Source organism: Microcaecilia unicolor, chromosome 10 (assembly GCF_901765095.1).
Source record: "Microcaecilia unicolor chromosome 10, aMicUni1.1, whole genome shotgun sequence".
Lineage (NCBI taxonomy): Eukaryota > Metazoa > Chordata > Amphibia > Gymnophiona > Siphonopidae > Microcaecilia > Microcaecilia unicolor.
The window spans coordinates 127674401-127697309 of NC_044040.1; the positions used below are offsets into that span (position 1 = coordinate 127674401).

The 22909-nt window shown below is 44.3% G+C and overlaps 1 pseudogene; it reads right to left on the reverse strand.

The window, feature by feature from the left end:
* Positions 1–6587: 6587 nt before the first annotated feature.
* Positions 6588–22909, reverse strand: part of LOC115478330 — a 62773-nt pseudogene continuing 46451 nt past the window's right edge.

The window sequence follows — 22909 nt, forward strand, 5'->3', positions numbered from 1 at the left end:
TGTGAATTTGAGTTTATTTGAATGAAAATTTGCTTGCATTTGTATTCAATAAAGAAAAAGATAATTTGTAAATCTGAATGTGTGGTTCTTCCAGTTCAGGAACAAATCCTAAATTTAGCTTCTTTTCCTCCTTTATTCTTTGAGAGTAAAGGACGAGGTTAGTTTATTTGTTCCACTCCCTCGGCTGTGAGTGTGTGTTCCCTGGATATTTGCCACGACTACAACCATCAGGTATCTGGGAGCACATCACTACAGTCCAGCCGAGAGGGGTAGTAACAGATTTTGGCGTAGTCGGGCAGGATATTCCTGATTTGGGGGTACATGTTGGATAAATTTGGGGTTTTATTGAAGTGAACTTTAGTCCTGCAAGTCTGGTACAAGCTGCGGAAGATTTGGAAAGAATTCTGCCATTGGTAAAGTTGAAAAAAAATTTTTTTTTTGCAGTGGTTGTGTTATTATTTTGGGTACGTGTTCTGGGTTTTTGTTCTCCGGACATCTCTGTTTCTGAGGCAACCCCAGTCTTCATAGAAGAAAGAAGATGGAGGGCGAAGGAAGTTATGCTGTTCTCCAATTTTGACACATACAGTGGTTATCCCACAAGATCAAACAGTACCAGATTTCTATGGGTTTCCCACGAGGTCCTGAGATTTAAAAGTTGAAGACTGGATAGACAAAATGAAGTCTAGGTTGAGGATTTTACACATCCCTGTAGAAGACCAAGTGGAAGTGATCAGGGATCATTTACGAGGAATTGCCCTGGATACGGTCAAATACTCTCTCCCAAGAGATTGTTCAGTGGAAGATATCTATGACTTGCTGAGACAAGTATACAGAGACAAAGTGGCATTGGGTATCAGGATTCAGGAGTTTTATAACTATAGGCAAGGGGAGAAAGAGACCATTCGTGTTTTCGCCTATAAACTGCAAGAGAAATTGGAGGCAATTAAGAAGAGAGACCATAGAAGAGTGGGTAATTCTGAGGAAACGTTGAAAGAACAATTTATTATTGGTTTACGTGATGAGGTAGTTAAGAGAGAAGTGTCCAAGAGGAATGAAGATAATCCCGATGTTCATTTTCAGAGTTGATGCAGTCCGCAATCCGGTGGGCGGGCGAAGAAAGAGGACTTGCACCTTGGGAGTTCTCCCCCAAAAGAATTTTACAGAGAACCAGAGAGGAGACAGGGGGATTGTCCCCAGTCAGAGGAATCTGTTACAGTAGCAATGATGCAACAGATGACAAACATGTTTTCTAGAATGTGTGAAAGACAGAAAGAAGAGTGGAGTCAGCAAAGGAGAGAGAGAGAGAGAGAATATGAGATATTCTGGCTCCAGAGGTGGAGGTTCAGGAAACATCAAAACTGGAGGCCTTCCCGAACCAATTGAATTAATTTGCTTCAGGTGCCAAGAGCCAGGGCACATGGCATGCAATTGCTTAAATGAGATGATAAATTGGCCATATCCTGTGGTAAACAGGGCCAATGCAGAAGGTCCAAGTACCAGTGGAGCTTGTATGAAGAGTGGGAATGATAGAGGTGAAACGTCTGGACTTCAGAAGAGAAGTGATCCCAAATCTATTGTTCGTGTGCAGAAACACATTTGTAGTGAAGAGAAGAAAGAAGAGAAACTATTTGGAGAAAGGGCTATAGAATCCAGTCCATTGTTAAAAGTGAAAATTGATGGTATTGAAACACTCTGCACTGTGGATACAGGTTCTAGCGTGTCTACAATTTTGGCTAGCTTTTTCTATAAAAATTTCGCCAATACCGAGTGTTTGCAAGATGCAAGTAAACTGACTTTAGTGGCAGTAAATGGCACAGACCTTCCTGTCTTGGGATATATTGATGCAGATGTGCAGTGCCTGGGACAGCTAGTGCCTGAGAGATGTATTTTTGTGGTCAAAGATAACTTCTGTGACGGACAGGTGGAGAGTAACGCCATTCAAGGAATAGTCGGAATGAATGTGCTGCAACATCTGGAGGGGCTATTCAAGGATCTCTCCTGCTTCACCTTAGAACCCGGGAAGATTGCGGGGATTCTGTCCAATATATCTCAGAAGTGTTTCCACCAAGATTAAGGAATCTGATGAAGTGGTAAAGCTACAGGGAAACGTGGGTAAAATCATACCTGCAATATCGAAAAAATCCTGATTGGAAAGTGTCAACAAATACGGAAGAGTACAGGAGTGGTTCTGGTTTCTGCTTCTAGAAGAATGAACTTTCCCAATAAGATTGGGGTAGTTAATACCCTGGTTGCGCAGAAGCGGGGAGAAAAAACAAACAAACCAGAGAGTGGTAAACCCTCAAATGATAACTTTAGTGGGAAGAGTGAAGAAGAGGTGATGGCAGTTGTGCTGGAAATGAGTAAGAAGGAATGTTGCATTCTGGAAGCCACGAGAAGGAGGAGAAGCCAACAAGTAGCCCAGATACTGGATCTGGAGGGGAAGAGATGCAGAAAATGCTGTGTAATTCTGTGTCGATGGAAATAGTGAAACCTGTTGCACCCATCTGAGCAAGGTCCTTCTAACCTCATTGGCATGACCAAAGAAGTTGATGAGAACAAAGAAAACAAGACCTCTGAAGGTTCCCAGAGTGATATGGACTGCTGCAGCAGAATGAACTGGACCGTGAGAGGGATGAACAGGACCGGCAGCAGGCACTGGCACAGAGTCTCCGGGAACTTGAGGGGCAAGGTCTGAAAGAAGATGATGACCTTAAACGAGCTACAGAACCAAGTTTTCGAGACTTTAACTGTTCACTTCTAGATAGGACAGGTGATCTTCCCAATTCTGATAGCCTTGTCAGTGTGGTCAGACAGGGTCCAGCGTTTGAATCATCCCTAATCAAAGAGAAATTTAACCGGACTCTACACCAGATTGTACGTACCTTCCCCAAACACAAGAAAAAAGTTGGTCGATGTTCCTCCCTGAACTATATCAAATATCCGATAGCTCGACACATCATGTTACAGGTTTGACTGGAAACCTGGGAGATTGGATGAATTCACATCGGGAGAATTTGGAATGTGACAGAAGTTGGCCAGAGGAGACTGCAAGACTTCAAAATGAGAAATGAAACAGCAGTATGCTAAGAGATCCAGAGCTGAAGTTCTCCAAGAGGGGGATTGGGTGTTGCTCAGGAGACAGAGATTTACGGGGAGACACAAGATTGAGGACATTTGGGAAGCACAACCATATAAAGTCATTGCACTTGTGGGTGATGATTTGAATGTCATAAAGATACAAAATGAAAGTGGGGTACATTGTATTGCTTAAGAGGAGAGTTAAAACGAACAGAAGTGAAATTGAATGTAACAGATTTTTGATGATACTTGTTCAAAGTCTGAATCTTCTTAACTGTACACAATGTTATGAGGAATGGTTGATGAGAGAGTGGATGTAGTGGGACAATATTAATTTTAAGTATGGGCGAAATGTAATATATGGTAACATATATTAAATGTTTTTTCCTGGGGCTCTGGGGGGGCTGTTCCAGGGTGTTGGTGGATGCTGCTGGCTGGAAAAGGTTTAAAGTTAGTTTTGGAATTATTAAGGGAGTTAGGTGAAGTGTGAGATGTTTCTTAAATATGGTTTATTTTTCAAGGAATAAACCATGATTAAGTGGGGATTGTACTTTAAAATGTTCCTTTCTGTTTTGGGTACAAGTCAGGTTAAAATTCACTTTGAAATTCTCTGTGTAGGAAGTTTTGCTGTAACTTTTATGGGGGGAAGGGACAGCAAGATTCTAAACCATACATCTAAGAAAAAAAACAGTCTTTAGCTGACAAGCTGATTGGTTGAGTGATGTCAGGTGTTCCTCTAGTGGGGGTGAGTTGCCAGGGAGACTGCTGAGTGAACTGAAGACCCAGAGCAGGGAATGACTGGGAGAGAAACGTATGCTGAGTGTGTGAAGTGTGGGAAATGAAGGTATATTTTATGAGTTTAAGTGAAATAAGTGACATTGAAAAAGGGTACTTTGATATTGAAAGTGAGCTGAGGTGAGTATGAATGTTCCAGTATAGCACTGAATTTCCAGAGATAAGTGATTTACCATTTAGGGTGAGAGAGGCTTTGATTTGTGGTGGGAATTGTACTTCATGAGAAAGCCTATAAGGGTGTCAGGAAAAAGTGTGGAAGGATTTTAAGTGTGACACAGGGAAGGACTGAGAGGTGAATCTGTTATTTGGAGAAAATTGCTAGCAGGCAGTGTCTCTGTGGAAGGTGTGTTTTGTGCATATGTTCTGAGTTAAGTACAAGGTTTGTCAGGTGGCAGATTAAGCCCTGCTTTTGGATGAGAGTGCTGTATTCCTCCAGATTGATCTGATAGCTGTACAGGGAAATGCTATGTTTTTATGTGATGTCTGTGAGATGGAATGTTGAATCACCATTGGAATATGGAATGGGTTACTGTGTGAGATCTCTGAATGCAGTGTGAAGCCTGCTGGATTTTAGAACAAGGAATCAACAGTGAGAAATAGGTTTTGTAGTGAGAAAACCTTTAACTTATTTTATTTCAATTACAGAGTGTGGCCACAGTATTGAGAACTGATTAATTGTCACCAGAGTGGAGTCAGTTCCTGGACAAGCAGGCAGTTTAAGGGCTTTGCCTCCATTTATTTTCTTTATAAGTGAGGTTTAGGAAGAAGAATTCTGTAGATCATCCGCTGAAGGATTTCCAGATGAGCTCCAACGCAAGAAAGACATCATCTAAGTAAATTCAACTACAGCTAAGTGACATTGCCAAGGGTGTTGAACGGAATATATTATTTTTTTCACAACATTTTAAGGGAAAACAAAGGAACAGACCATCAGATATTAAAATCCATGAGATCCCTGCAAAAACACCAATAGTGCACACAAAGAGACTAATTTTTACATCAGGAAAGAGAATACCACAAATATCTGATTTTAATAAAAGACAATTTAAATACTTATCTGAAAAGGTCTTTTCTGCCTTTTTAGGTGAAACAGACAAAGTTAAGGGTATACATGTAGTTCTACATTTGAATGTTGAATATGTTATTGCAGTTCTATTAAGCCTCACACTAATTGTGAATTTGAGTTTATTTGAATGAAAATTTGCTGCATTTGTATTCAATAAAGAAAAAGATAATTTGTAAATCTGAATGTGCGGTTCTTCCAGTTCAGGAACAAATCCTAAATTTAGCTTCTTTTCCTCCTTTATTCTTTGAGAATAAAGGACGAGGTTAGTTTATTTGTTCCACTCCCTCGGCTGTGAGTGTGTGTTCCATGGATATTCGCCACGACTACAACCATCAGGTATCTGGGAGCACATCACTACAGTCCAGCCGAGAAGGGTGGTAACACTATGCATGGGGAGCTGTTTCTGAAGTCCACCGCACTGACCTCTAGGGTGCCCAGTTGGTGTCCTGACATGTCAGGGGGGCCAGTGTACTACGAATTGTGGCCCCTCCATGACCAAATGGTTCGGATTAGGACGTTTTTGAGCTGGCCGGTTTTTAGTTTCCATTATCGCTGAAAAAAAAATGCCCAGCTCAGAAACGAACAAATCCATGGCATTTCGTCCATACAAACCATATTTTCGAAACAAAACAAAGACGTCCATTTTTTTTCGAAAATACGGTCTGTCCCTCCTCTTTACGTACCCGTTTTTGGACATAGACGCCCATGGAGATAGGTATTCGCGTTTGATTATGCCCCTCTAAATAGCATACATTTGAAAATGGTATGCAAGCATTGCATTCCTTCTTCATTGTAACCATGCCCTAGGTCTGCCTCTTTTAAACCTAGCTAAAAGTATTTGTATTAGGAAGTCTTTGCAATTTGTAGCTGAACAGAGATGGACAATTTTCAATCAGACCAGTTTACCTGGATAAATCACTGTTTACTCAGGTGATGTTCTTTGAATATTGCCAACTAAAGGTTCGAAAGCATACTAATGTTGGAAGATGAGACAGCAGAAAGCTATTTTCAACCAGATAGAAAAGGGATAAGATCCATCTCTGGCCATAAACAGACCTTGTATAGGGAAAGATGAGACTAGAAGGGAAGGACTACTTAATAATGTGTTAAATCAGTGTATAGTATGTAGCATGTGTCTTGTAATAGGAGTTTCTTGCTAAGATTGCTTCCTGTGAACAACAATAATCTATCTCTCGTATCCCAAGTGAAAAGTATTCCTACAAACCTTTTATTGTTTTCATGGTAGACCCTAGTAAAGTTATGATTGCAACTTAGTAATGAAAACTCTCAAATTATTCTGTTATAAAGCATTGCAGATTTCCAATAGTTGCACACCATGCTGTGCTCACACTATGGCCATTTAGGGGCTGTTTTACTAAGCTGTGGTAAAAGGGCCCTGTGCTAGCGGCAGTGGCCATTTTTGCCGTGCGCTGAGGCCCTTTTTACTGCAGCAGGTAAAAAGGCTGAAAAAAATAAATGGACATGTGGTAAGATTGTACTTACTGCGTGGCCATGAGGGTGGGAGCACTTACCGCTACCCACTGAGGTAACCCCCTGCGGAAATATTTTTCAAATATTTCCGCTAGCACCGGAAATGCTGCGTGCTGGGGGTGGAACTACTGCTGGTGCCTGCGTTGGGGCCAATGTTAGTTCTGGATTGGCGCACGGTAAGCCTGTGTTGGGCTTACCGCCGCCTTAGTATACTCCTTGAATAATGGGTATGTATTAAGACCTTAGCATGTACACTAAATTGGGATTGGAGGAAGTGAAAGGTACAGTAAGCATGGGAGACTGATCCATCAAACTAGCCTTTGCAGTCACTAAGCTAAAACTTACTTTAGCCTTTTACCTGTGACTAATTCTGGCCATTTACTGACACTTCTGTTAGGATTTTTTTTTTAATAAGGAGCTTTACTATTTTTAAGAAAAAAAATCCACTGCTTCCTCTTCTCAGAGCACTCCCTCCCTCTTACAGTGGGGAATAGCAGGATTCAATTATCCAACCTACATCACAACATATACCACACTTATTCTGGAAGGCATTTTCCTTCAAACACACTTTTAATGTAAACAGGGGTTAAGCCAGCCTTTGCCAACCAATCTTCAGGATTTAGAACTAGTGCAGTAGAAGAATGCTCACCCAAAAATACAATACTTGATTACACCAGTTTCTATTTGCAGTTCTGAACTGTTACTGCTTTTTGATATTTCTTCCCAGGTTTTAGGTTTGGGTATACCATGATCAAGACATCTCAAAGTAGTGCATCCCAAGTCTCTATCAAAGGTAATTCTTATCAAGGCCAGAACCCCTCCTCAGTCTAGACCCTCCGATCAAGGAAAGGCTAAGCTCTCAACTCTTTCCCTACCTGTACAGAATAAATTTTCACCATTCCAGAGGGTCCCAGTTTTACTGGTAGGAAGAAAGTGAGAGTTGTTCTACTGGTATCCCAGTCCTCATCAGCAGAAAGTATGTGAGAACCTCGTCCGCAGGAGCTCTCACATACTTTCTGCTGATGAGGACTGGGATGCTCCAGAATGGTAATGAATCATTCTGGAAGGTTGGGCTGGGAATTTTGGCTGATATCATTATCATGGAGGGAAATCTGGCTTTAATAGTGGGTGTCTTGCGAGAAGTTCTGGCTTTGATGAAATGGGGAGGGCCATTATTTGATAGGGGATTGCCTTTAATTGGGAGTTAGCTTAGTGGAGGAATATCTTGATTGGAGGGGGGGGAGGTCAAAGTTATAAAATTTCCTATGTTAACTCAGCTTTTCACTTTGGACCATTAGCATTGGGGATGCCAAAATCCAAGTGTGAATTCATAATAGGATGTTGCATAATAGAGCCATGGCCATGTTTTATGTGCACATGTAAAATTTTAATGCATACATTAAAACAAAAGTATGAGTTTTAGTATATAGGTCCTCAGAGCAGCTCTCAACTCTGTTTTAACCTCTGAAAATAGGTTAGATTGTTTGAAAATCAACCCCTTAGCAGTTATGTGCTCCTGTAATTCACTTGTTTCTCGGGAAATTGCCTGATGTACAAGAATTTACTGTACTGGACTTCTGGGGTGATTAAAGTTTGACACAGTTTTTTGGTTACTTCATCCAGTCCTGTTCTGAGGTTATAGCCAAGGATGGGGGACTATTCCAAATTGCATTGGTGCTAGTGACAAATCTTTAATTTGCTTTGGACCCCACCATGCTCCCACCTTCTAGGCATATTCTAGCCAGCTCTTCCCGTCTCTTACGTAGTTTGTTCACTTCTTGTTGCATCTGTTCCCTTCCAAGAGTTTGGTCAATCCTCTCCCAGAAAGTCCTATTGAAGTGAATATAGAGTGCCCAATCTAGTCTGTTCCAGTTCTTGATCTTCTCTATACTGTTTTTTGAAAGAGGAACCTTGGTCTTTTTATCTCTGCTATTGAGAGGAAAGGACACCACATCATCCAATTTCCAGCACAAAGCCTCCTTCAACAGAATCATAGATTCATCAAAGTACTCTGCCATCAATACAAGGTCAAATGTAGCCTCAATTACCACAATGTTTTGGTGAACACGTTTGGCTGAGAATTTGACATTGTTGTTTAAAACCGAAGTCAAAAGTCATTATGTTCTTAGCAAAATTACTATATTGTCAGATATTTTATAGTATTTTAAAGGCTGGTCAAGAAACTCATCAAGAGTTTTTAGCTCTGAGGAAGGCTGGAATTCCTTTGTAGTAATCAAATGAAGACTCCATGAGGTGAACTGGATTGCGTAGGATGGAGAAATAGAATGTATTACTGGGCATTACCTTCTGGATCTGTGTAAAGAGAATAATAACATATTCTATACTAGCAGAAACATGCAAAGTATTTCCAGTCAACTATTACCTTTGTTGCAGCAAACCTTTAAATACAAGCAGGTCAATACAAGCAATGACAACACATCAATGCTTTTTCTTACATGGAAATTTGGGCCACTTATAAGGATAAATTTAGCCATTCAGGACTAGATTCTATGTATCATGCCTAAAAATTGGCACTGAAATGAAATATGCCTAGGCGTATTCTATAAAGTACGCCTAAATTTAGGCGTACTTTATAGAATAAGCCTAATTTTCCACACGGTTTATAGAATATGCAGAGCGCCCATCCGTGCAACTAAATGTAGTCACAGGCAGTTATGCCAAGTAAAACTTGGTGTACATGCTGATGCCTAAATTATGCATGAACAGGGTGTATTCTATAACAACGTGCATAGATTTTTGACATGCCCACCCATTCCGGATTTAATTTGTGATGTGCTAATCTCTCACTGTTACCAATAACCTACCCTTCAATTATGGGCTGCTCATGTCTTTGTCAGTGGGCAAACTTACAAAATCAGCAAGGGATCAAATACTTATTTCCACCACTGTATATAAGATGCCTCCAGTGCTCTACTATGAAAGACTGATACATAAGTTGGGACATTGGGGAAAGTTTAGAAACATCATTTAGAAACATATATTGTGACAAGGCAAGCCCCAGAGACTCCCCAGTGAAGCAGTTGAGCCCAGAACTATGGGTCCCAGAAGTCCTTGCAAGGATGAGTGAGGAGAGTAGTCCTAAAAAGATGGAATGGATTCCCAGTCCCCAGCAGGGGGAGCAATGGCTCGAGGCAGGGTGAGCCTGTTACTCCCTTCCCCACTAGAGGGTGAGGGAAGGATGAAGCTCAGTTTCCTTGGCTTCACATCAGTATATAATTCCCCCAGCTGTGAGAAGCAGATTTCCTGGAGGCTGTCAGTCACCAGGAGGGATGGGAAACGAATGAAGAGAGAGATTCCATGGAGTATGTGGAGGAGGGAAGGAGCCTGCCACTAGAGCTGCCCAAGGGAGAGGAGCCAGCTACCATGGAGTGGGAGAATTCAAAGGTTGCCCTGCCCAGCACATGAAGGCAGTGGAGGAGGCGTGGTGCTGAGAGGTGGGAGAAACCAGTAGCTAGGTGGGGCGCAGGGGGAGCAGTTGCTCCCCCAAAACAGGTTTGTAGAAAAAATGGCGCCTATGCGCCTCTTGCCAATATTTTTTTCTGCCCTCTCCCAAGCGAGGCTCCAATATTTTCCTGCCTCTTCTGCCCGCTCTCCCCATCCGCGTGTCTGGTTACTTTACTGCCCCGAAGTGCCGTTCTCCCTCCAGCACTGGCGATTCCCATAGTCAGCCTTCTGACAGCGTGCGTCGTCGGGGCCTCTCCTCAGGTGCGTTCTGCCTCTGCGGAAAACAAGAAGTTGCAGAGTAGGTGGGACGCGCCTGAGGAGAGGCCCCGACGATGTACGCTGTCAGAAGGCTGACTATGGGAATCGCCGGTGCTGGAGGGAGAACGGCGCTTCGGGGCAGTAAAAGTAACCAGACCATGCGGATGGGGAGAGTGGGCAGAAGAGATGGAGAAAGATGCAAAGCTCAGGAGGGGATGGAGAAGGGAGAAAGCGCTGCCCAAGACCAGAGTGGAAGTGAACCTATCTAGTCCACTGTAGGCAAGGTAAGGAAGGAAGCCAATTTGTAATCTGTTTCCACTTTCCACCCCCTCCTCTCCCACTCAAAACAAAGCAAGCAAACTTAAGAGGTGCTGCATCCACCTTGTCATTCTTTAATGTTGCTCCATCTTAAAATGTGGAGGAGAAAAGAAATAACAATTGACTATCACTAAAACAGCTTCAAAAATTATTGTAGCTGGTAGAAACTGCAATTATAACTCTATAGTTTGTGCAGTGAGGCTATCCTGTTTCCTGATGGTTTCATCTTAACTATAGTTGTAATCTGCCTTCGGAAGCCTGGTGTTATAAAGGTGATAGAATATACTGAAATTAAATGGAAGTAGAATTAAACTCTCCTTTCATTGTGGCACATGGAATCACATCTTCATCTGTTTTGTAGATGTTTACCTTTTAGATACACAAAGGGATTATTCTGTTTTGAACGTGTTTCAGGGGCAAGTAGTTTTATAAATCAAAATCAAAATAAATATTTTGTTTCATGCAGATCGCTTTTGTTTTGTTTTTTTGATTTATGGAAGTGTTTATTGAGAATTGTTTAACCAGTACAATAGTCATGCAGCTCAGTACATAGCAATATATGACACTTATACCGAATCACATCCATAAGTCTGAACATAACTAGACACCAGCAAACAAAAATGCTTAAACCAAAACTATTTCAACTTCAAATTTTTTCCATTTTAGTGTATAATAAATCCCCCCCCAAGTACACTTCCCCTCACCTACTATCTCGTCCCTCTCTCTCCCACATCCCCCACCGCCCTCCGTCACTTGTACACACCTTTCATCTCAAATTTCCCTTTAAAAATGGTTCCCAAATCCTTGCCCATGTAGTCTTAGTTTTTCGCTTTTCTGCAGTTAATCTCTCCATCTCACATATAGTGCAGTTTTGTTATCCATCGCACCAATGAGGGGACTATCGGTGACTTCCAGTGCTGTGCTAGGTTTAACCGAGCTGCATGCAAAGAGTCCCTTATCAATAGCCACTGATCAGATGTACAGCCATCCGGTCTCTGTCCCAGTACGAAAACTAAGGGATTGCCACTGTACAGAACGTCCCAGCCACACCTGCAAGCGATTCTGTACTCCTCTCCAATATGCCTGTGCCTTGCGGCATGACCACCATATGTGACCCATAGTTCCCACTTCCCCACAATTCCTCCAACACTCCCTTGACACGTTGGCATACATGTGATGTAACCGTACCGGTGTCAAGTACCATCGGTAGAAAACCTTAATAGCATTCTCTTGCAGCGCCACCGGCTAATGAGGATCTCAAGATCCTCTTTTCCAGAAACTGCCATTTTGTGTCTGATAGGGTAAACTGTAGCTCCTGCTCCCATCTCCTCCTGTGTAAAACAGAAGGTTTAGCATTTGCTACCTGATATCTATAAAGGAAGGAGATCAGTCCACGCGTACCCTTCAAAGCTACACACGCCTCCTCTAGTGGGTGTACTTCGCGACGCATGCAAGCTATATACTTTGGCCCTTTCAGAAATGTGACAACTGTAAATAGGCAAAGCGATCACTGGGCCGGAGCCCAAAATCTTCCATCAAGGTGTCAAAGGGTATGAGATTCTCGCCTATATGCACCTGCCCCAGCATATCCAATCCAGCCTCTGCCCACCTGCAAAAAATGTTGTTACCAATACCCAGCTCAAACAAGGGATTATCCACTATTGGGGCCAAGCCAGATACTGGAGGCTGACGTTCTGGGAACAGAAGGTCCCAATAGTAAAATGTGGCCTGAACTGTTGATGGGAACCTGTCTACCGTCCTCTATATTTACTCGCCAGCCACATCAAGTGCCCTAAGGACCTAGAACCCGTCAGTTCTTGCTCAAGATTAACCCACAATTTGAAATCTTCTGTTCTAAACCAATCTACAGCCGCTCTAGCCTGCGCCGCACAATAGTACAATACAAGTTGGGCACTCCTAGCCCTCCCTCCCGTTTAGACCTGTACAGACAAAGCCCGGGGCAGCCTCGGTCGTTTCCGATTCCAGACAAATCTAATCAGCATGTCCTGCAATCCAGACAAGAAAGACCGAGGCAGCCGCAATGGGAGGACTTGAAATAGGTATAAAAAACGCGGCAGAATGTTCATTTTAATCGCGGCGATCCGCCTGAACCAGGATAGACCCATAGACTGCCATCTGTCCAAATCTCCTTGAACCTCTCTCTTAAGAACCGGGTAATTAACGGTAAACAGCTCCGACAAATCCCCTGGAATCTTCACCCCCAGGTAGCTTAAAGCACTGCTTGCCCACTTAAAGGTGAAGGTCGTCTGCAAGGAGTCCATCACATCCTGTGGTACATCTACAGCTAATCCCACTGACTTGCTAGCATTGAGTTTATAACCTGAGATCCTGGTATAGTCCTCAAGCTCCTTCATTAAGGAAGGGAAATCAAAGGATTTGTGAGGGACAAGAGCACATCGTCCGCAAACAAGGCGATTTTGTATTCATGAGTTCCCACCATCACTCCAGAGATGTCATCATTTTCCCTAATAGCTGCCGCCAAGGGCTCCATTGCCAGATCAAATAATAAAGGGGACAGTGGGCATCCCTGTCTAGTTCCTCGTCCAAGCATGAAGGAGCCGAGGTTCCACCGTTTACTCTCACACACGCCTGAGGCGAAGAGTACAGTGCTCGGATCCATGTTCTGAAAATCTGACCTATCCCCACCCTGTGTAGAACCTTATCCAAGTACCCCCAGTGTACCCGGTCAAATGCTTTTTCCGCGTCCAACCCAAGCAACACCAAGGGCCGGTGTTTTGTCTGAGCTGCATACACTAGGTCCATCGTACGGCGTACATTATCCGTTGCCTGCCTCTTTGCTACGAAGCCCACCTGATCCGGGTGAACTAAGCCGGGGAGCATATGCCCCAACCGGTTTGCCAATATCTTTGCCAATATTTTAACATCTGTATTGAGTATCGATATGGGTCTATAAGAGGCACAATCAGTATTATCCTTACCAGGCTTTGGTATGACCGCCACCCAGGCCTCCATCATAGTCTTGGGAAAGGGAGCCCCTTCTCTCACTGAGTTAATGATCATCGTCAAATAAGGCGCTAATTCAAACACATATGCCTTGTAAAACTCATTTGTAAACCCGTCTAAACCCGGCACCCTTACCCGTCGGTAATGCTTTGATAACCCTAATGTCCTCATCCACCCGCACAGGCGCTTCAAGTTCTCCCCGCTGTAAATCGGACAGAGTCGGCAAGTTCCTGTTCGCCAGATAGTCATCAATGTCCCCAATCTGTACAGCAGCATCCGCTTTATATAATAACTCATAATATTTGGCAAAACGGTCTCTGATCTGTGCTGATTTGTGTATCATGGCTCCTTTGGCATCCCTTACCCTCAAAATGTGTCGGTCAGATCTCATTTTTCTTAATTTGGAGGCCAGCAACCTTCCAGGTTTATTGGTACACTCGTAGTAAACCTGATTCAACCTTGCATGCACAAATTTCAGACTTGCCTCATGTAAGGCTGCAATTTCCAACCGCATCGCTTGTAGCTTTCGATAATCAGACACAGAGCCAGACGCCCTGTATCTAACCTCCAAAGCACCCACCTGCTCCATACATTGCTTCAAGCGTGTTCTGTGAGCTCGGGCGTTTATACTTGCATGTTTTATAAAATGCCCTCTCGAGACAGCTTTAAAGGCATCCCACACTATATCAACTGGCGGTCCAGAGTCCCAATTAAGTTCAAAATATTCTTTCAAGACTGGAAGAAAGCTGGCCCGAACCTCTGGGTCATGTAATAAGTTATTATTAAAAGTCCATCTCTTTTCTCTAGCCTCCTCCCTCAAAGAGGGGACAGTCGTCCAGACTGGAGCATGATCCGAGATAGTAATACACCCTATGGAGGAATCTCCCCCCCCTCTGACAATGATTTATCAAGGAAAATATAATCCAATCTGGAATACGTGAGATGTACCTGGGAGTAATAAGTATAATCTCTCCCTCTAGGGTTGCCCAACCTCCACACATCGTACAAACCCACCCCATCCACGAGATTTTTCAAAACCTGAGAAAGCTTATGATCTACCGGAGCAGGAGGAGATGACCGGTCCAAACCAGGTTGCATAGTGGCATTGAAATCTCCCGCCACCAGCACTCTACCCCTGACAAAGGTCTGCATCTCCCTTTGAAGTCGCAAGAAAAAACGCTCCTGCTTCTCATTGGGTGCATATACACAAACCAATGTAAATTCCTCCTGCTCCAGCATTACATGCAAAAGTAGAAATCTCCCTTCTTTGTCCCTTCTCTGGTGTAATATTTGCACATTAACATCTTTATGAAACAGGATAGCAACCCCTCTTTTTTTAGCTCCTGTTGTATCAGAAGCACAGGCCACCTTTGGGTATTGCTTTGAGACTATTAGCCCCTCATGCTTTCGTAAAAGATGGGTTTCTTGCAGAAAAAACACATGTGGTTTCGCCAGGCACAACTCACGCAGTAAAGCATGTCGTTTGTATGGAGAATTTAGCCCTTTTATATTGTAACTGAAAATTTATAATCTGCCATTTAGGATTCACATGCTAGGCCATATATTCGTAGAAAGGTACGTGACAAGTGTAGGGTCCCATCCCCCTTACCTAACTCCCCTCCTCCCCTTAGCCCACCCCCTCCCTCCTCTCTACCCCCACTCCCTCCCCCCTCTGGTTCTTCCACCAAGCAGCGCCCGTAAGCGCCACATGGGATACTAGAGAAAAGCAACCCCCAGAGCAAATACCACCCAGGCTTCTCCCCACCATATAAACACACACCTACCCCTTATTACTACACAATTACTAATCACCCCCACCCACCATTTAAACTATATTCTGCATAGAAGTTCTAAGCCATCAACACAACAGCACCATGCAATGAAAGAGAGGAACATGTAATTAAGCAACATAGTCTTGTTAATACAGTCACGTTATGGTTCTTGATGTTTTCGCTTTCTGCGGGACCCTCTTCCACTTCTGTAAGCGTGCCTTGGTCGTGGGAGCCACCCCCGTAGGCACCGTTTCCACCGCAGTCAGGCCCGCCTCGTATAGGCTCCTCCACGCATCTGCCACCTTCCGACTTCTACAATGCTTGCCCTTGATTTTCAAAGCAGATAGCAAATGGAAAGGCCCATTAGTAAGCAATTTTTTCCTTATCAGGATCTCAATCACTGGCTTCATAGCACGCCGCTGTGTCAACGTGAACAGTGAGAGATTCTGAAACACCGAGACCTGTGCGTCATTGAAGACCAGTGCTGGAAGCCGCCTTGCTTTCTGCCATATCATTTCCTTGTATGCCCTGCACTCTATGTGCTCGATCCATGGTCGCCTCAGCCGGATCCCAGGTCTCTCCCATTATCTTTTCACATAAGGCTCGCACCATGGTCTGGACATTTTCCACATTGCCATCCTCTGGGACCCCACGAAACCTCAAATTGTGCCTCCTTCCCCTGTTTTCCAGGTCGTCCAGCTTGTATTTAAAGTCCTCAGCTTGTTTCCTGCAGCTGAGTAATCTGCATTCCCCAGTGCGCCATGTTGTTCCTCTTGCTCATCCACGCGTTCTTCTAGGGTTTCAACTCGCCCTCCTAGCTCTTAAGGTCCAAACTTATGGCGTCCACATGCTCCAAAATTTCCACTTTGGAAGCTTTTATTTCCTCGCGGAGTGCATCCAAACAGCGAGCTAGTTCTTTCGACGGGCTGTTCTTCGACGCGGGACGGCGCAGCGCCACGTGGGAAGCAGCTGAATCAGAGTCTGACATCGTGCTGCGACCTCCAGGTAAGTTCTGAATCAAACTTCAGTCGGACTTAAGCTGCTCCAATCCCCCTAAGCTCACAGTCTCCACAAGTCTTACACAAGATGAGAAAGAACAGGACTGACACTCTGTCCCACTCTCTCCAGTAAACCTCTTTATTTGCAAACCTGTCTCCTTTTTTTTTTTTTTGTTAAGGTTGTTGTGCTGGAAAAGGAAAGCTCTATAGGAAACAGGGGAGAGGCGAAGGGAGAGGAAGAAGTAAATTTGCAGGGCACCAGAGACAAGGATCTATAGATCTACAGATATAACTGCAGACTCAAGTCACTCTCAAAGCTTAACTGAGGACCAGCTGACCAACTGGACCAGGAGCAAGTCACTCAGAGCCAGAGGCTGAAAGTGTGTCCATTCACCTGCTGGCGATAAATATTAAAGAGCTTGACTAGATGCTAAGAGAGATATGTCTCAGCTCATTTTCAGTTCTCTACCTCCACCTGCTGCTTGATGGACACAACTACCTCACAAGTTATGGAATAGTGGGAAGCTACATAATGGAATAGTATTTTTGATAGCAATTCTGACATACAGCAGAAACTAAAGTCCAATAAACTCTATGGAAAATGGTAGTAGGTAGAGTATATTGGACTTTAGTTTCTGCTGTAGGTGTAGGATAAAGGATTTTTTTAACAATAAAGAGTGACAACGTAGATGCAGCAGCTCATAGGTTTGCTTGCTTTGTTTTGAGAGTACAGCAGTGACAGCTGCGTGGGGAAGGGGAAAGTGAGATTGGCCTAATTGGTTTCAACATTTTGATGCCACTTGGCCTCCTGTCTATTAAACCTCCTTGGAGCTGCCAGAGGATGGACCATGGGAGCAGGCCAGGGAGATTTGTGGCCCCAAGGAGGATGGGGAGCACTGAAAGAGACGGGGAAGAAGGTTAACATGGGGAGAGAGAAGGGTAAATGCTGGAGCAGGGAGGGAAAAAGGACACAGGGTCAATACTGGACAGGGAGAGGAGAGGAACATTGGAACTCAAAGAGGCAGTGCTGGAAAATTAAGAAATGGGGACACAGGGGCACTACTGAAAAGAGGGGGGGGGGGATAGGGATACAGAGGGGCACCACTGGAAGGAGGAATGGAGATATGGGGACAATGGTGAAAAAGAGGTGAGATGTGGACAAAGAAGTAATGCTGGAAAAGGGAGAAGATGGTAACATAGGGGTAGTGCTGGAAAAAGGGGGAAGATGGGGACACAGGGCAATGCTAGAAAAGGGTGAGATGGGGACACCTGGATGGCAGATGCTAGAAAAGGGGGAGATGAGGAGACCAGGTAGGCTTGTGCTGAAAAAGGGGGGAGATGGGGAAACAGAAATGGCAGATGCTGAAGTTGAGGTAGGATAGGGACAAGGGACACAGAAGGGAGATGCTGGACAGGACAAATAGTGGTGCAGAGGAAAGAAGGTGGTGCACTTGGAGACAGAAGAAATCAGATGGGCAAAAGACCCTGTAATAGCAGAAGAAACAGAGGAAAAAACAGAAACGAGACAGCAGGACCAAAGCAAATGAGAAAATAAATGTTCAAACAACAGTAGAGGGATCCAAGTGCATTTTCTTAAGTCATTTTGGATGTACTGCAGCACAGATTTTGATGGATAGAATCAGGGACTGCAAATCCCATATGAATTTGGGATGTGAGTTCACACTAGCACTGGTTGAAGAATCTCTCTTCTGGAACTGGATCACGTGGCAGCTCTATACACAGCTATTGATAGTGGGGTCGTAAAATGCAAGTTCAGTGCCAAACAGATGTAGAGAAGAAAAGGAAGAAGAGAAGAGGTGAGAGAAGAAATGGAAAGGCCGGCCTGGAAAATAATTTGTAAGGCTGACTCATGGAATATGGAAAAAAGACTGGGACCAGCCAAATTCCCAGACAACAAAGGTAGAAAATTTTATTTAATACTTTGTAAGGACTGAGATGTACCTGCTTTGTAAAATGTACAAGAGGAAATGCATTTCTGTCTCTTTTCTACTAGCATTGCATTGTTTATAGTCTGGCTTCCTTAGACAGAGAGTGTGTGTGTGTGTGTGTGTGTGGGGGGGGGGGGGGGGGTCTCTATTTCAATTTTGTTGTTGGTGGGTTTTTTTTTGTGGCTCCCTATTCTGTATTAGATTGGTAGAGTGGAATATTGTCACAATTTGGGTTTCTGCTAGGTGCTTGTGACCTGGGTTGGCCACTGTTGGAACAGGATACTGGGATAGATGCTGAACCGGCACAACATGCTCTAGGTCCCTACTTCCCGCCCTCCTCTCCCCGACAGCCCTCTTCTCCATTCCTTCCTGCCTCCCCCCGCGCGTTTAAATCTTTTATTTTCAGCAGCAACGACAGTGAAGAGCAGAACAGCAAGCAGGCTTGCCTCCAGATTTTCCCTTCCCTCACAGTCAGTGTCCCGCCCTTGCAGAAACAGGAAATACATCATCAAGGAAGGCGGGATACTGTCTGTGAGGGAAGGGAAAGGCTGGAGGTGACGCGAGCCTGCTTGCTGTCTTCTCTCATCGCTGGAAGGGAAGGGGACAGAAATTGCTGGACATGGAGGGGAAGGCAGAGGAGTGAGGAGAATTGCTGGACAGATGGAATGGAGGGGGCAGGGGAGAGGACATTTGCTCTCATGGATGGAGGAGAGAGCAGGGGAGAATAGAGAGTTGCTGGACACTGATGGAGAGGAGGAATGTATATATGGTAACATATATTAAATGTTTTTTTCCTGGGGCTCTGGGGGTGGGGTGGGGGGGGGGGGGTTGTTCCAGGGTTTTGGTGGATGCTGCTGGCTGGAAAAGGTTTAAAGTTAGTTTGGGAATTTTTAATGGAGTTAGCTGAAGAAAGTGTGAGATGTTTCTTAAATATGGCTTTATTTTTCAAGAAATAAACCATGATTAAGTGGGGATTGTACTATAAAATGTTCCTTGCTCTTTTAGGTACAAGTCAGGTTAATATTCACTTTGAAACTCTCTATATAAGAAGTTTTGCAGTAACTTTTATGGGGGGAAGGGACAGCCAAGATTCTAAAACAGATCAGAGAAAAAAACCAGTCTTTAGCTGACAAGCTGATTGGTTGAGTGATGTCAGATGTTCCTCTAGGGGGGGTGAGTTGCCAGAGAGACTGCTGAGTGAACTGAAGACGAGAGCAGGGAATGACTGGGAGAGAAACGTATGCTGTGTGTGTGAAATGTAAGAAATAAAAGTATATTTATGAGTTTAAAGTAAAATGTGACATTGAAAAAGGGGTACTTTGATATTAAAAGTGAGCTGTGGTGAGTGTGAAGGGTGTTTCAGAGATAGAACTGGGTTCCAAGAGATAAAAAGTGAGTTATAATTTTGTGGAATGAGAGTCTGTATGCTAAGGTATTAAGTGGACACATGGCTGCCTACTCTTTTTTAGAATAGGGAAAAACACAGGAGTGTGGGAGACTGTGATTTCTGTTAGTAATTATACTAAGTGAGAGAAACTATAAGGGTGTCAGGGAAAGAAATGTGCTAGAATTTAAAGGGGGATTAAGGGGAAATTGAAGGTGAATCTGTTATTTGGAGAAAGAAGCTATTAGGCTGTGTCTGTGGGGAAAGGTGTGTTGTTTGTGAGTGCTCTGAGTTCAGTGCAAAGTTTGTCAGGTGGTAGATTAAGCACTGCTTTTGTATGAGTGTGCTGTATTCTCCAGATTGATCTGATAGCTGTGCAGGGAAATGTTATGTTTTTATGTGAAGTCTGTGAGATGGAATGTTGTATTACTATTTGAATATGGAATGGGTTACTGTGTGAGATCCCTGAATGCAGTGCAAAAGCCTTCTTCTGCAACAGTTTATAATAGGGAATTAACAGTGAGAAATAGGCTGTGAAGTGAGTACTCCTTTAACTTATTTTATTTCAATTAGAGAGTTTGGCCACAGTATTGAGAACTGATTAATTGTCACCAGAGTGGAGTCAGAGGTTTTGCTTCCCTGATTATTTTCTTTATAAGTGAGGTTTAGGGAGAAGAGATGGGTGAATTATCCTCTGAAGGGTTCCGGCTGAGCTCCAACGCAAGAAAGACCTCACTTAAATAAATTCAAGCACAGCTAAGTGACATTGCAAAAGGTGTTGAAGGACATGTGTAGGGGCATAATCGAACGCAAACGCCTATCTCCATGGGCGTTTATCTCCGAGAACGGGTCCGTGAAAGGGGCGGGCCAAACCGTATTTTCGAAAAAAATGTACATTTTTGAGCTGGGCGTTTTTTTTTTTAGCGATAATGGAAACTAAAAACGCCCAGCTCAAAAACTTCCTAATCCGAGCCATTTGGTCGTGGGACGGGCCACGATTCATAGTACACTGGCCCCCCTGATATGCCAGGACACTAACTGGGCACCCTAGGTCAGTGCGGTGGACTTCAGAAAAAGCTCCCACATGCATAGCTCCCTTACCACTGGTGCTGAGCTCCCAACCCCCTCCCCCAGAACCCACTACCCACAAATGTACAACACTACCATAGCTCTTAGGGGTGAAGGGGGCACCTACATGTGGGTACAGTGGGTTTTGAAGGCCTCCCATTTACCAGCACAAGTGTTGTAGGTGGGGGGGGGGGAATGGGCCTGGGTCCACCTGGCTGAAGTGCACTGCGGTACCCACTAAAAGTGCTCCAGGGACCTGCATACATGCAGGCCTCTAGGACTTGTTGCTGCTGTATAACATTGGCACACCAGTTGACACCTGAAGACTAATCTCTCCGAAAACGTCCTTTATTGAATAAGCACGTTTACTCACAGTTAACTGCAGAGGTTGTGCCCCACTGGCAACGAGTCTCCCTGGTACTGAGATTAGCAGTAGGTCAGAGGTGGCAGAATGCTGTACAATGCCCTCTTTCAGCCACATTCAAAGTAAGAACTAAGTTGTCTAACGTGGCTAACACAGGAAAGGGAACTAAAACTGGCTTACAAAAATGGCCACTACCGCATGGACTACAACAGAAAACACAACAGGGCACACTCTGACCCAGTAGGCAGGGGAAAAGCACCATGGGAGAAGAGCCTACCAACTACCAACATCGTGAGACTGCAACACAAGCTAATGAAATCACAGAGCCCAATACCCTACACTCACCAAAATGCAATGCTGATGTGACCCTGTAGTGCACCCGAGAGCCACATCTGACCCAGGGAAAGGCTGTGAGAGGATCGAACACATTCTGCTGTCATGGAGGTGGGTACGGCATTTGAGGCTGGCATACAGGCTGGGAAAAAAGTTTTTAAAGTGGGGTTTTTTTTTGGTGGGAGGGGGTTAGTGACAACTGGGAGAGTCCGGGGACGTCATCCCCGATTCCCTCCAATGGTCATCTGGGCAGTTGGGGCACTTTTTGGGACTTGTTCGTGAAAAAAAAGGGTCCAAAAAGTGACCCCAAAATCGCGGTAAAAACGCCTTTTTTTTCGATTATCAGCTACAGACGCCCATCTCTCCTCGGTTGATAACCACGCCCCAGTCCCGCCTCTGACACGCCTCCAACACGCCCCCATCAACTTTATTAGTTTCCGTGATGGAGTGCAGTTGGAAATGCCCAAATCGGCTTTCGATTATACCGATTTGGGCGCCTTTGCGAGAAAAACGCCCATCTCCCGATTTGGGTTGAAATATAGGCGTTTTCTCTTTCGATTATAAGCTGGATAGTGTTTTTTTTGGTTTACAACATTTTAAGGGAAAACTAAAGAACAGAACAACATCAAATATAAAAAAAATCCATGTTTTTCTGACTTGCCTAAGTGTTCTGGGTTCAAGTGAGATCCCTGCAGAAACATCCATAATACCCATAAAGACTCAAATTCTGACATCAATAGCAAGGAAAGAGTATTAAAACAAATATCTGATTTTGATTAAAAGACAATTTAAATATTTATCTGAAAAGGTTCTTTTCTGCCTTTTTAGGTGATTTTGTTGCAAAAAACAGAAAAAGTTAAGGGTATACATGTAAAAGTACAATTGAATGTTGAATATGTTATTGCAGTTCTATTAAGCCACACATTAATTGTGAATTAGAGTTTATTTGAATGAAAATTTGCTTGCATTTGTATTCAATAAAGCAGTGGCGTAGCCAGACAGCCAGTTTTGGGTTGGCCTGAGCCCAAGTGGGTGGGCACAAAATTTTCTCTGCTCCGCCCTCCACCATTTCTCCCTCCTCTCCACCCCTATTGCCTACCATTTCTCCCCCTCCCCACCTATCCCCTCTGTATGCAGCATGTGTTCCTCCCCTCCACCTCATACACAGCCAAGACTTCTCCCTTCCTCACCCCTCCACCCCTTTGCTGCATCTCCCTCACTCACCAACCAAGCCTCATCTTTCCATCTTACCTTCCCCCTGTGCAGCTGCTGTGTCCTCCCGTCTTCCCTCCCCCATGCAACATCTTCTCCCCCCCCCCCCCCCCCCCGTGCAGCTGCAGCATCTCACCCTCCTTGCAGGCCCGCCCAGCAGCAAAGCTCCTGATGGCGATTCCAGTCGCAGCGATTCCCACATGCCGGCTGCCGCTCAACAATCTCCTCGCGCTACTAAGCGCTAACCCGGAAGTCTCTCCTGCAGAGGAGAGACTTCCGGGTTAGCGCTTAGTAGCGCAAGGAGATTGAGCGGCAGCCAGCACTGGCAGGCAGCGTGTGGGAATCGCTGGCAACTGGAATCGCCGTCAGGAAC